The sequence below is a fragment of the Stegostoma tigrinum genome, chromosome X (assembly GCF_030684315.1).
Source record: "Stegostoma tigrinum isolate sSteTig4 chromosome X, sSteTig4.hap1, whole genome shotgun sequence".
In the NCBI taxonomy this organism is placed as follows: Eukaryota; Metazoa; Chordata; class Chondrichthyes; order Orectolobiformes; family Stegostomatidae; genus Stegostoma; species Stegostoma tigrinum.
In genome coordinates this window covers 1,887,606-1,900,667 of record NC_081404.1, presented here as the reverse complement: position 1 = coordinate 1,900,667, position 13,062 = coordinate 1,887,606, and the positions used below count along the sequence as shown (strand labels likewise).

Below are 13,062 nucleotides of genomic sequence, written 5' to 3'. Positions count from 1 at the left end.
CGATTTACAAAAGACATGGGAGCAATTTTTTTTTACATAGCAAGTGTCTAGTGTGTGGAATGTACTTTATTAAGTGGTGGATGCAGGTACAGTTACAATGTTTAAAAAGACATTTAGATAAGTACATGAATAAGAAATGTTTGGAGGGATATGGGCCAAGCACAGGCAGGTGGGACTAGTTCAGTTTTGGATTATGGTCGGCATGGACCGGCTGGACTGAAGGGACTATTTCCGTGCTGTATGACTCTTTGAAACAGCTCACCTAGGACTTAATTGGTGAGGTGGTGATAAGGGGAAATGATTAGGTGAGTTGGCCCTGACAAGATACTTGCCTATTTCTCACCACCTCCAGGAAGAAGTGAATTGCACCCTTGATGTCTACAAGAATGGTCAATTGAGCTGGAGAGAGTTGTGCACAGACGTCCTGGCCAACATGGGCATTATATAGCTATAATGGGGTGGCTCAGTGGTTAGCACTGCTGCCTCACAGCACCAGCAACCCAGGTTCAATTCCATCCTTGACTGTCCTACGTGGAGTTTGCATGTTCTCCCTGAGTCTGCGTGGGTTTCCTCCAGGTGTTCTGCTTTCATCCCACAGTCTAAAGATGTGCAGGTTAGGTGGATTGGCCATGCTAAATTGCCTGTAGTGTTCAGGGATGTGTAGATTGGGTGGGCTATAGGGGTTGCGTCACTGTGGACTAGTTGGGCTGAAGGGCCTGTTTCCACACTGTAGGGATTTTATGATATCATATCTTAAAAAATTAAAATCTTTTCAAGTCGACCTGAAACTCTTTTATTCGGCTATAGTTGAGAGTGTTATCCAATTTTCAAAACTTGCTGGTAAGGCTGTCTTGGTGAAGCAAACTTTTAAGAGTCCAGTGATGACTAAACCAGGCAGAAATGGTATTTGATGAGCTGATCCTCCTTGATATAATCTATTCTAAGAATTTTGGTGAACATAAAGAGTGCCATAGACAATGAGAATCACCTTGTGTCGCAATATTATTGTTGGATGTGTTCAGGGAAAAGGCTACATCCCTCTGATGCAGAATCAACTGGATCCTGAGCTCATTGCCTCCTCCAAAATAACTTTGAACAGGAGCTAATGTATGGACAAGAACACATGTTTAGGATTGATTCGCTGGCTGATTATTCAATTACACCAGAATTCTTTAAATTATATTTTAATTAACCTTTGTGTTCTGTGATAAACTATTTTCCATATTGTCATCACTGACTTTTTTGTAATCTTTCAATGAACAAGCAGTGTACCCAGAATTATTATCCATACAGTTTTCTGCATGGACAATAAAGTGAAGTGACGCAATGAGCCAAATTGTAATGGCGGTGGTGGCCCTGTTCCCTTCCAGGTTAGCCAGTGCCATCCCTGCTATGGCCATTTTCAGGAACTCCAACAAAATTAATGGAACAAGGTGATCAGCTGCCTGCATCCAGGGTTCCCAGAAGGCGGAGATCCTTCTTTCAAGAGCTGCCTGCCAATCTGAGGACCAGCAGCTGTTCAGTCCCCTTCAGTGCCACTAGGAGTGATGGCTACCGCACTGTCAGCAGTTGTCTCCAGGCTAGAACTGTTATTAAAGGCCTCAGAAGAGAGGTGATTTGGGGCAATTCTCTGGGGCCAGTCAGACAGGCAGTGAGTTGGGGGGTTAGAAGGACATCAGTGTGGAGAGTGAAGGGTATTTCTTTCCACAGGGTAGTTCTGTGTACCTAGGTACCTTGTACCTAAGATGGTGCTGTAAGTGGCGACTTGTAAACTTTTCACTGTATTGATTTGAGTGCATGTGACAATAAAGCTAATTCAATTCAATTCAATCCTTGCTCCCAGAAGGGCCCCTGCGTGGCATAGGGTGCCCAAATGGAAGGGCCTGGAGTCCATAGCCGGTCTGATGGATTATATGTGTCAAGCTGGTTTTTGGTAGTGCCAGCCAATAGGTCTGGATACCAGAACCACAGCTTCAAATGTTCAATGGCTTTTTGAACAATATCGAGGATTGGAGTAAAGATCCAAGGCAGGCTGGGCTGGCAGAGAATGGAGGAGTCACAGCAGCTGACAGGAAAATAACCTCACGCATGGAGGAAACCCTTGTATGGTTGCAGATTAGCTGAACTTCAAGAGAGTAAATTTTAATTGCAGCAACATGGCCATCAAGGCACAATCACTGCTACAATTAATGGAATCCAAGAACAGTGGTGAAACTCACAACCCTCAATCCCTGCAAGGCCACATTGAGAAATAAAGGGACTGTTCCACTTTGACAAAGAGGCCATCAGTGACTTTCAAGATAACGTGGCGTGCAGCTACTGGCAAGATACCACAAAAGCCCACAGCTGATTCTTAAAAGGGGCTAGAAGTGAAGACGTCCAAAGCCATAACACTTTTGATGGGCACTGGCAAGACATGGCATGGTGTGGGGTCTTCAGCAATTAAGCCACAGCTGTCTGTAACCATCTGTTTGGAGAGGCTCAGTCTCCTGTGTACTTGGATCCAGTTATCCCCAGCTAGCCCCTATCTTTCCTCATACTTTCCTGCTACTCAGGATTCTGCTTTCTCCGTGGAGGGTGTTATTTCTCATTGTCACTGGCCCCAAAATCTGCCACTCAGCTGCATATTTCTTCATGTGCAGGTAGTCGCTCTATGATTTGGCAACCTTGCCCCTAGCTCTTCTGCCTCTGCTATGCTGGTTTTGATGACCCTGTTTCAGACCTGAGCACTGAGCATCCAGTCTCCTCTTCTCTGGCATCAAACCCTTTAGCCATACTGGCCCTTCTGGGGCCAAGGTAATACCCTGGAGCAGCCATGACTGGTTCCCCAACCTGTACCCAACTCCCTTCAGCAGATCTGCAAAGGACACCTCATTAAAGCCATGCACTTCCTTCAGTGTTCCACCTTCTCCCTTTAACAACTGAAATAACCCTTTGTCACCCTTTGTGTACACGTGGCAAGTGCTTGACACTGATCCAGTGACCCCCCTGTTCTTATCTGTCAGCCAGGGCTCCCTGATTAGGACTGTCAATCTGGTCCAATCAGGGAACTCATATTCTTCAAAATCCATCTGGCTGACCTACCTCCCCACCCACACCTTCTCCACCTATCTTCTTTACTCTCCATCTTCGGTCCGCCTCCCCCTCTCTCCCTATTTATTCCAGTTCCCTCCCCCCATCCCCCTCTCTGATGAAGGGTCTAGGCCCGAAACGTCAGCTTTTGTGCTCCTGAGATGCTGCTTGGCCTGCTGTGTTCATCCAGCCTCACATTTTATTATCTTGGAATCTCCAGCATCTGCAGTTCCCATTATCTCTGACCTCATTACAGTTTGTTTTTTAACTTTCAAACTATACTCCTAAAAAGTATACATGGATACATGCCCATAGCCACAAAAGCAGTTAACTTTTGTACAGCAGAATATCATGGAAACAAACAGACATTGGAGTTTGACTCTATCCAGAAAAACCAAAGGCATCTTTTTCTTGAGTCAGACAATATTAAAGTTGAGGCACCAGGAGGGTCTGATAACTGAACGAAACCCTATTTACCTTCAGCAGGAAGACCTCAGACAGTGATCTTTCCTCACTACTCCTTGGTGGCAGCTTCAGTGAGCCCCTCAGCATGTAGTCCTGGAACTTCCATCAAGTTGATGATCCTGTCAGCACAGTCGATGTTTGTCTCAGTGTGTGTCCCAGGGAACAGCCCGTAGAGCTCAGAGTCCTGCAACATGGAGCTGCTTGGGATGAACCTCGACAAAACCCACTGCATCTTTCTCCAGACTTGCTTTCTAAAGAAACATTCCACTGGCAATATCACTCCACCCATCGCCTTCACAGCCACCATCTCTAGACAAGACAATGACACCCAGCCCTGTCAGACCTCCCCTTTACTGAGGACAAACAGTCAGTCCTCAGTAAGGGACTCACCTTTGTCGCCCTCTACCCACACATGGATGAATATAACTCTCGTTTGGACATTGAACAGTTTGTCCACCACCTTCACCTCCACGCTTATTTCTTTAATCGTGAGACTAACCCTCCCTCTACTGACCCCTTCTCCCATCTCCAATGCACCCCCTCCTCCTGGACACCACCCCAAGGCCTCCTACCCTCCCTCGACCTCTTCATTTATAATTGTCGTCGAGACATCGATCGCCTCAACCTCTCCACCCCTCTCACCCACTCCAACCTCTCCCCTGCAGAACGGGCAGCCCTCCGCTCCCTCCGCTCCAATCCCAACCTCACCATAAAACCCCCAGACAAGGGAGGCGCAGTTGTAGTATGGTGCACTGACCTCTACATTGCCGAGGCCAAACGCCAACTCTCCAACACCACCTCCTACTGCCCCCTCGATCATGACCCCACACCCGACCGCCAAACCATCATCTCCCAAACCATCCACAACCTCATCACCTCAGGTGACCTCCCACCTGCAGCCTCCAACCTCATCATTGCCTAACCCTGCATGGCCTGCTTCTATCTCCTTCCCAAAATGCACAAACCCACCTGCCCTGGTCAACCTATTGTCTCCGCCTGCTCCTGCCCCACCGAACTCATCTCCACCTATCTGGACTCCATTTTCTCCCCCTTGGTCCAGGAACTCCCTGCCTACGTCAGTGACACCACCCAAGCTCTCCTCCACCTCCAGAACTTACAATTCCCCGGTCCCCAACACCTCATTTTTACCATGGACGTCCAGTCCCTATACACCTGCATTCCCCATGCAGATGGTCTAAAGGCCCTCCGCTTCTTCCTGACCTGCAGGCCCAACCAGTCCCCCTCCACTGACACCCTCATCCGCTTATCGTCCTCGCCCTCAAAAACTTCTCCTTTAATTCCTCCCACTTCCTACAGGCAAAGGGGGTGGCCATGGGTACCCGCATGGGCCCAAGCTATGCCTGCCTCTTTGTAGGTTATGTGGAACAAGCCCTCTTCCAAAGCTACACGGGCCCTACTCTCCACCTCTTCCTCCGTTACATTGATGACTGTTTCGGTGCCACCTCGTGTTCCCAGGAGGAGCTCAAACAGTTCATCCACTTCACTAACGCCTTCCACCCCAACCTTAAGTATACCTGGACTATCTCTGACACCACTCTCTCCTTCCTGGACCTCTCTGTCTCCACCTCTGGCATCCACCTGGAAACCAATATCCATTTTAAGCCTACTGACTCCCACAGCTACCTCGAATATTCCTCCTCTCACCCACCTTCCTGTAAAAATGCCAACCCCTATTCCCAATTCCTTCACCTCCGCCACATTTGCTCCCGAGATGAGGCATTCCACTCCAGAACATCCCAGATGTCCTCTTTTTTCAAGAACTGCAGCTTCCCTTCCACAGTGATCGAAAATGCCATCGACAGTGTCTCCCGCATTTCCCGCAACTCATCCTCACCCCCCCCGCAATAATAGCCAAAACAGAATCCCCCTCATCCTCACGTACCACCCCACCAACCTCCAAATCCAATGCATCATCCTCCGACATTTCCGTCATCTGCAATCCGACCCCATCACCAAAGACATTTTTCCATCCCCATCCTTGTCTGCTTTCCTGAGGGTCCACTCACTCGGTGACTCCCTTGTCCGCTCCACACTCCCCTCCAGCCCTACCACCCCCGGCACTTTTCCCTGCAACCGAAGCAAGTGCTACACCTGCCTCAGACCTCCCCCCTCACCCCCATCCCAGGCCCTCAGAAGATTTTTCACAAGAAACAGATGTTCACCTGCACATCTCTCAAAGTGATATGCTGTATCCACTGTTCCCACTGTGGCCTCCTCTTCATCGGGGAAACAAAATGGAGGCTTGGGGACTGCTTTGCAGAACACCTACGCTCAGTTCGCAACAAACAACTACACCTCCCAGTCACGAACCATTTCAACTACCACCCCCCCCCCACCCCAACAACTCCTTGGATGACATATCCATCCTGGGCCTCCTGCATTGCCATAATGACGCCACCCGAAAGATGTGTTTCGCTTGGGAACCCTGCGGCCCAAGGCTATCAGTGTGGACTTCACAAGCTTCAAAATCTCCCCTCCCTCAACCACATCCCAAAACCAGCCCAGCTAGCCCCCACCTCCCTAACCATTACTCCCACCTCAAGCCCCACCCCCATTTCCTACCCACTAACGTCATCCCGCCTCCTTGACCTGTCTGTCCTCCCTGGACTGACTTATCCCCTCCCTAACTAACCAGCTACATTCACCTTCACTGGCTCTAACCCTGCGTCTTTGACCTGCCTGTCTCCTCTCACCCTATCTTCTCCTTTATCCGTCTTCTATCTGCCTCCCCCGTCTCCCCATTTATTTCAGAATCCCCTTACCCTCCCCTATTTCTGAGGATGGGTCTCAACCCGAAACGTCAGCCTTCCTGCTCCTGTGATGCTGCTTGGCCCCTGTGTTCATTCAGCTTCACACTGTGTTATCTCAGATTCTCCAGCATCAGCAGTTCCTACTATCTCTGTAACATTCCAGAAGGAGATGTGTGACGGTCGCACCATGACCACCTCTGCCAGCACAGCTGTTCAAGGGCAGCGTGTAGTGATCTGATGGACGCTACATGCTGACCACTTCCTGATGGGCTTAATTTTCCTTGCAAATTTCTGTATGAAGGGCAGGTGATACAGAATGGTCCAACTAGTTGGAGTGTTCCGTGGCAGCAAGGCCAGTCCCATCCTTTGCAATTTCGGGGACAGATGGAACCTCAGTATGTAGTAATAATTGGTGTTTGCATACTGATTGTGTCTCCACACCTTGATGCAGCCACACACAAAGATGGCCATCAGGATGAGGGCAGTGGTGGGTACATTGTTTCCCTCCTACTCCATCCAGATTCTTGTACATGGTGCTCCTGCAGACATGATCTATCTTAGATGTACAGATGAAGTGTAAGCTGGCTCAGGTGACGATAACGACGCAGTTTTGGGGAATAGGCCAGACCTGTGCCACATACAATAACAGAGGGAATGCCTGCCACCTAATGACCAGGTTTCTGCCTGCAATGGAGATGGAATGTCACTCCCAAAATACCTGTTTCCGCCACATCTTGGCGATGTGCTCCTCCCAAGATTTTGTGCATGCCCAGACCCTCCGATCCATATTCCTACCACCTTCAGGTAATTTGTCTTGACAATGAAGGGGATAAAGGATTGGTCAGCTCAGATCCCAAAGAACATGTCCCTACTCTTGCCTCAATTTACCTTGGCTCCCGAGGCCAGTTCAAACAGGTCACAGATACTTATGTGTCTGTGCGCTGACAGCAGATCTGAGCAGAAAACAGTGAATAAAGCTTATACGATAAGCTGTCACTTCCAGGAGTTTTATTCTTCTCTAAGGACTCAAGGGCCTTGGTCAGCTCATCCCTAGATAATGGCTGGTCCAGCATCTCCCATGTGCTGTCATCTAAGAGCTCTGTGATAGACAATAAGAACGACTGGGAGGCTACACTTTCGCCCTCGCCCTCACTCTCGCTCTCACTCTCTCTCACACACACACACCACACGCAGCACACACCGTGAGGATAAAGAGCCTTTTGATGTTTCTCTTAAGTGAGTCTCCGTCAGACTGGCAGGAATCGGAGGGGCTTCACAGTTCAACAACTGCTTAACTTCTTTGCATAACTTAATTGGCCTCAATGAGGAGGACAGCAGAATCCATATCCCGCTTGCTGCTAACCCTGGTTAACATTACCACACCAGGCACAGCATCTCAAAACAGATGCAATGGCTGGCACCCCTTCCACCTTATCTGATCCTAACTTGAGTGGTGGGGGTTGAAAATTCAGCTCATAAATTTGATGCTGCACTCACTGTCTATTTATGTGTCCCTAATAGCCCTTTAGCCATCCAAAAGGATGGAGGCCTTGTTGTCAGTGCCTTCAAGCTGCTGCCTGGATAGAGATGTTTTGGGATTTCTCTTTTCAGAGTACATACTTCCTCATTTAAGGCTTATAAAAGAGAGTTGAGTTTTGTTCCAGTTGCAACAGAAAAACTACTCATTTTATAATAACTGTTCAAGAATATCTACGTCTGGATTTTTCTGAAGACTTTTCCCCCAAATGTTGTAATATTAAACAAAAATGTTCATTTTCTTGTGAACTGTATTGCTTGCAAGAAATGTTCTAAAAATGTTTCTAAATTTGCATTTTTTTCCCAAAGGCATTGGCTAGAGTTCCATTTCTGAGATCACCAGCAGCAATCAAGAGTCATCTAGACTCAAAATGTTAGCTTGCTGTCTGTCCATGAATGCTGCCTGAACTGCTATGATCCCCAGAATTTTTTGTTACTAGCAGTTTTCCCTTATTCACTTCAATGGATGGGAAGACTGGAGAATAAGAGCAGAGAAATGGCTCAATGCCTGGATTGTCATGAGGGTCGTACTTTTATAATGTTTTTAATGTTTTTTAAGCTTTTTGATTATAGGCTCTACACGGTAAGAGTTTATCTCTTTCTTTTTCTTTCTAGTAGTCTTATCTGTAAATTTCTTTGAATTTAACTGAACATGATGGGAGCCCAAGCCACTATGTTGTACCGTCTGCAGAATGTGAGAATTCCTAGATGCTCCCGGGAGTCTGGATGATCACATTTGTAGAAAGTGCTGCCTGTTCAAACAGCTTGAGTGCCAAAATTTGGAACTTGAGTGTCAGCCTGAGACACAGAGTTGCACCAAAGACGATGTGGATAGTATGTTTGCTGAGGTAGGCACCCCACACTCTAAGAAGCTGCAGGCAGAGAGGAAATGGGGAGGCAATGGCCTTGTGGTGTAATTGCTAGTCCAGAAACTAATCCAGAAACTCAGCTTGTGACCAACAGTGTTCCGCAGGGATCAGTGCTGGGCCTATTGTTATTTGTTATTTATATGGATGATTTGGGTGAGAATTTAAGAAGCAGTTTTAGTAAGGTTTGTGGATTACACCAACAATTTTGGTGTAATCCACAAACTTACTAAAAATGCTTTCCAAATTGTTGGTGTCGTGAGCAGTGAAGAAGGTTATCTAAGTTACAAAGAGATCTTGATCAGTTGGGCCAGTGGGCTAAGGAGTGGAAGATGAAGTTGAATTTGGATAAGTGTGAGGTATTGCATTTTGGTAAGGACTTGTATAGTTATTGGTCTAGCCCTGGATAGTGTTATTGAACAAAGAGCTGGGGGTTCAGGTACATAGTTCTTTGAAGTTTGCATCACAGGTAGACAGGGTGATTAAGAAAACATTCAGCACACTTGTCTTCATTGCTCAAACCATTGAGTGGAGGAATTTGGCCATCATGTTGAGGTTGCCTGGGACTTTGGCGAGGCCACTTTTGGAGTACTGTGTACAGATCTGGTTACCCTGCTATAGGAAGGATATTATTAAATTGGAGAGATTTCTGAAAGATTTACAAGGATGTTGCAGGGACTGGAGGGCTTGAGTTATAAGGAGAGGCTGGATAGCCTGGGATTTTTCTCACCAGAGTGAAGGAGGTTGAGGGTGTCCTTATAGAGGTTCATAAGATCATGAGGGCCATGTATAAGGTGAATAGCAAAGGTCTTTTTCCCCGAGGATAAGGGAGTTCAAAAGCAGAGGGCATAATTTTAAAGTGAGAGGAGAAAGATTTTAAAGGGACCTAAGAGGCAATTTTTTCACATGGTTCGTATGTGGAATGAACTGCTAGAGAAAGTGGTAGATGCAGGTACAGTTACAGCATTTAAAAGACATTCAGACAGGTACGTGAATAGGAAAGGTTTGGAGGTATATGGGCCAAACACAGGCAGTGGGAAACTCGATCGGTATGGTCTGTTTCCATGCTGCATGACTCTATGACTCCAATGTTCTGGGGACCTGGGTTCAAATCCTGCCATGGTAAATGGCGGCATTTGAATTCAGGAAAGAATCTGGAATTAAGGACCTAATGATGACCACAAAACTATTGAAGGAAATCTGCTATCCTTAACTGGTCTGGGCCTACATGTGATCCCAAGCCCACAGAAACAGTGTTTGACTGTCTGCTGCCCTCTGGGCAATTAGGGATGGGCAATAAATGTTGGCCTAGCCAGTGAATCCTACATCCCATGAGAGAATTAAAAATAAATAGGCAGATGAAAAAAGGGCCAGGCAGGAAGATAGGAAAGCATTAGAAGACATCGCACTTGATAACCATTTTTCTGTAATGGAAAATGGTGACAGTGGGAGCTCCACTGGGGAATGCAGCAAGGACAAAGCTCCTAGCGCTTCAGGTGGCTCAGCTGCATGAAGAGGGAGGTGCAAGAATCCAAGGGATATAGTGGTATTGAGGAGTGCACACAGGCATTTCTGAGGTCGCCGACATTACTCCAGGATGGTGTATTGCCTCCTTCATACCAGGGTCACGGATGTTACTGAATGACTGCAGGGCACCCTAAAGGGAGGGGGTCAGAGTTTGTGGTACATGTTGGTACCAGTGATATAAGTAGAATGAGGGATGAGGTTTTGCACCAAGAATTTAGGGACCTAAGCAGTGAATTAAAGAGTGAGTTCTCAAAGGTTGTAATCTCTGGATTACTCCCAGTGTCATGTATTAGCAAGTACAAAAATAGGAGAATATCGTAGATGAATGCCTGGCTCAAAAGGTAGCGCAGGAGGGAGGGTTTTATATTCCTGGATCACTGAACCCATTTCTGGGGGAGGTGGGAGCTCTACAAGTGGGATATCCTGTACCTGGGCCAGAATGGGACCAACATCCTTGGGGGACGGTTTGCTAGTGTTGTTGGGAGGAGTTTAAACAATTTCAGCAAGGGGAGGGGACACGATACATGAGGAAAATAGGAACACAGCATAATATAGTAAAGGAACCAAGACAGGAATGTAGGGAATAACCTATATAACCTCGAATGAGTGCAGTGAAAAGTTTGTAATGTCGCCTTTCAGTGCCATCTTTGGTACAGAGGACCCAGGTATAGATACTTTTAAGTGTTGTTACACAGCCAAATAAAGTATAGATTAGCATAGGAACAGTTGAAAAAGTCTGGAATGATAATAAGTACATACTTAAGTTCCTGTCCGTGCCAGCCGGCCCAAGAGCACAAGGCCAAGCTGCCTCCACATGCTGGCCTCCATCCAGGACTCGCTCCGCTGCCACTCTGGGAATTAGCCCGCTCATTCCACTACTGGGCTTGGGCCATTCCCTCTGCTACTGCTGCTGTGGGACTCAGCCAGTTTGGTCAGCTCCACTGCAGGACTGGGCTCATGCTCTTCAACAATGTTGAGATATAAGGGAGTAAGGGGAATCTGTTAAGGGCATGGATTGGCACTTGGAACTGGATTATTGTTGCCATCACAAATGTGGTTTTGAGGAGGGACAACTGAAAATCCCAGGGCATAGGATCTTCAGGCAAGACACGGGGCGGGGGGTTTAAAGAGGAGTTGGTATTGTATTATTAAATGAAGAATTAGTTCCTGCAAAAGGGTGGATGGTTTCAGAGAAGTTAGAGAGAGCATTATAGGGTAATGTGGGGAGGTGATGACCTAGTGGTGTTATTGCTGGACTGTTAATCCAGAGATCTAGATGACGTTTTGGGGACCCAGGATTGAATCCCATCACGGCAGATGATGGAATTTGAATTCAATAAATATCCGGAATTAATAATTTAATGATGACTGTGGATCCATTGTCAATTGTCAGAAAAACCCATCTGGTTCACTAATGTCCCTTAAGGAAGGAAACTGCCATCCTTCCCTGGTCTGGACTACATGTGACTCCAGACCTGCAGCAGTATGGTTGACTCTTAACAGCCCAATGGGCAATAAATGCTGTCTAGCCAGAGACGCTCTCATTCTATAAATGAATTTAAAAATGTAATATTATAGGGTAGCTATTGTAGTAGACTTTAATTACCCAAATAGACTGGGATACTGATAATGTAAGAGGCAAGTATTCCTTGACTGTATTCAGGTGAATTTGCTACAATAGCATGGATCCAGTCCAACAAAAAGGATGCATTATTGGATCTGGATCTTGGAAATGAGGTGGGTCAAGTGGATCAACATTTAGCAGACAGTAATCATTGTATCATAATGGTGGTAAAGAATGAAATGCAACAAGCCAAAGTAAGAAAAATCAGTTGGTGGAGAGCTGACTTCAGTGAGGCAAAACAGAACCGGGCCAGATAGACTGGAACAGAAGGTTGGCACATAAACTGTAACTGAGCAATGAGCATATTCAAACAGGAGATGGTTTGGATACAGGCAGGGTATATACCCTATTTCTAGAGCTCCCATATGACAAATTTGACAAATTTGAAATTATGATAAAGAAGAAAAAATGACAGGTGCCAGGTACAATTGAGAATCAAGGGGAATATAGAAAGTTCATATTAGAAAAAGCAACTCAGAAAAACAAAGAGGAAACAGAATAAAACACTGGCAGCCAACATAAAGGAGAATCCCAAAGTTGTCGACAAGTGCACAGCAGTAAAATAATGGTAAAGAATATGTCGGGCTAATTAGGGACCAGAAAAGGGATGTACGCACGGAAACAGGGGGCATAATTAATGTATTAAGTGAATACTTTACATCTATCTTTACCACAGAGGTAGATGATACCCAGGTCACAGTGACAATGAGGAAACCCTGTCACTAGGAGTATTCATATTTGATGAGGAAATGTTGGATAGACCATTGGTACTTTAGATTGACAGGCACCAGGACCAGATAAGATGTATCCAAGGATATTGAAAGAAGAGAGTGTGGAAATTGCAGGAACACTTTACTGTTTTCCCTTGGAGATGCCAGAAGACTGAAGAATTGCCAACATCATACCTTTATTCAGAAAAGTTTGTGAGGATGCACCCAGCAATTACAAACCAGTCAGTTTAACCTGAATGGTGGAAAAGCTTCTAGAAACAATTTTTGGGATAAAATTTAGTAGTCACATGGAAAAGGATAGGTTATTGGGAAGAAGCGCTCCAGGGATGTGAAACTTCAGTTATGAGGATAATTTGGAGAATTTGGGACTGTTCCTGTTGGAGAGAAGGCAGCCAAGCGGAGCTCTGCTAGAAGTTTTTAAAATCATGAGGGGACTGGTTAGAGTAGATAAGGAGAAACTGTTCCTGCTC

At 46.2% G+C, this 13,062-nt stretch overlaps 1 protein-coding gene across 1 annotated transcript in view; it reads left to right on the top strand.

Moving 5' to 3' along the window:
• Positions 1-13,062, top strand: part of LOC125448232 (vitamin D3 receptor B-like) — a 380,711-nt gene that overhangs the window by 147,392 nt on the left and 220,257 nt on the right. The gene's annotated exons all lie outside the window — the stretch shown is intronic.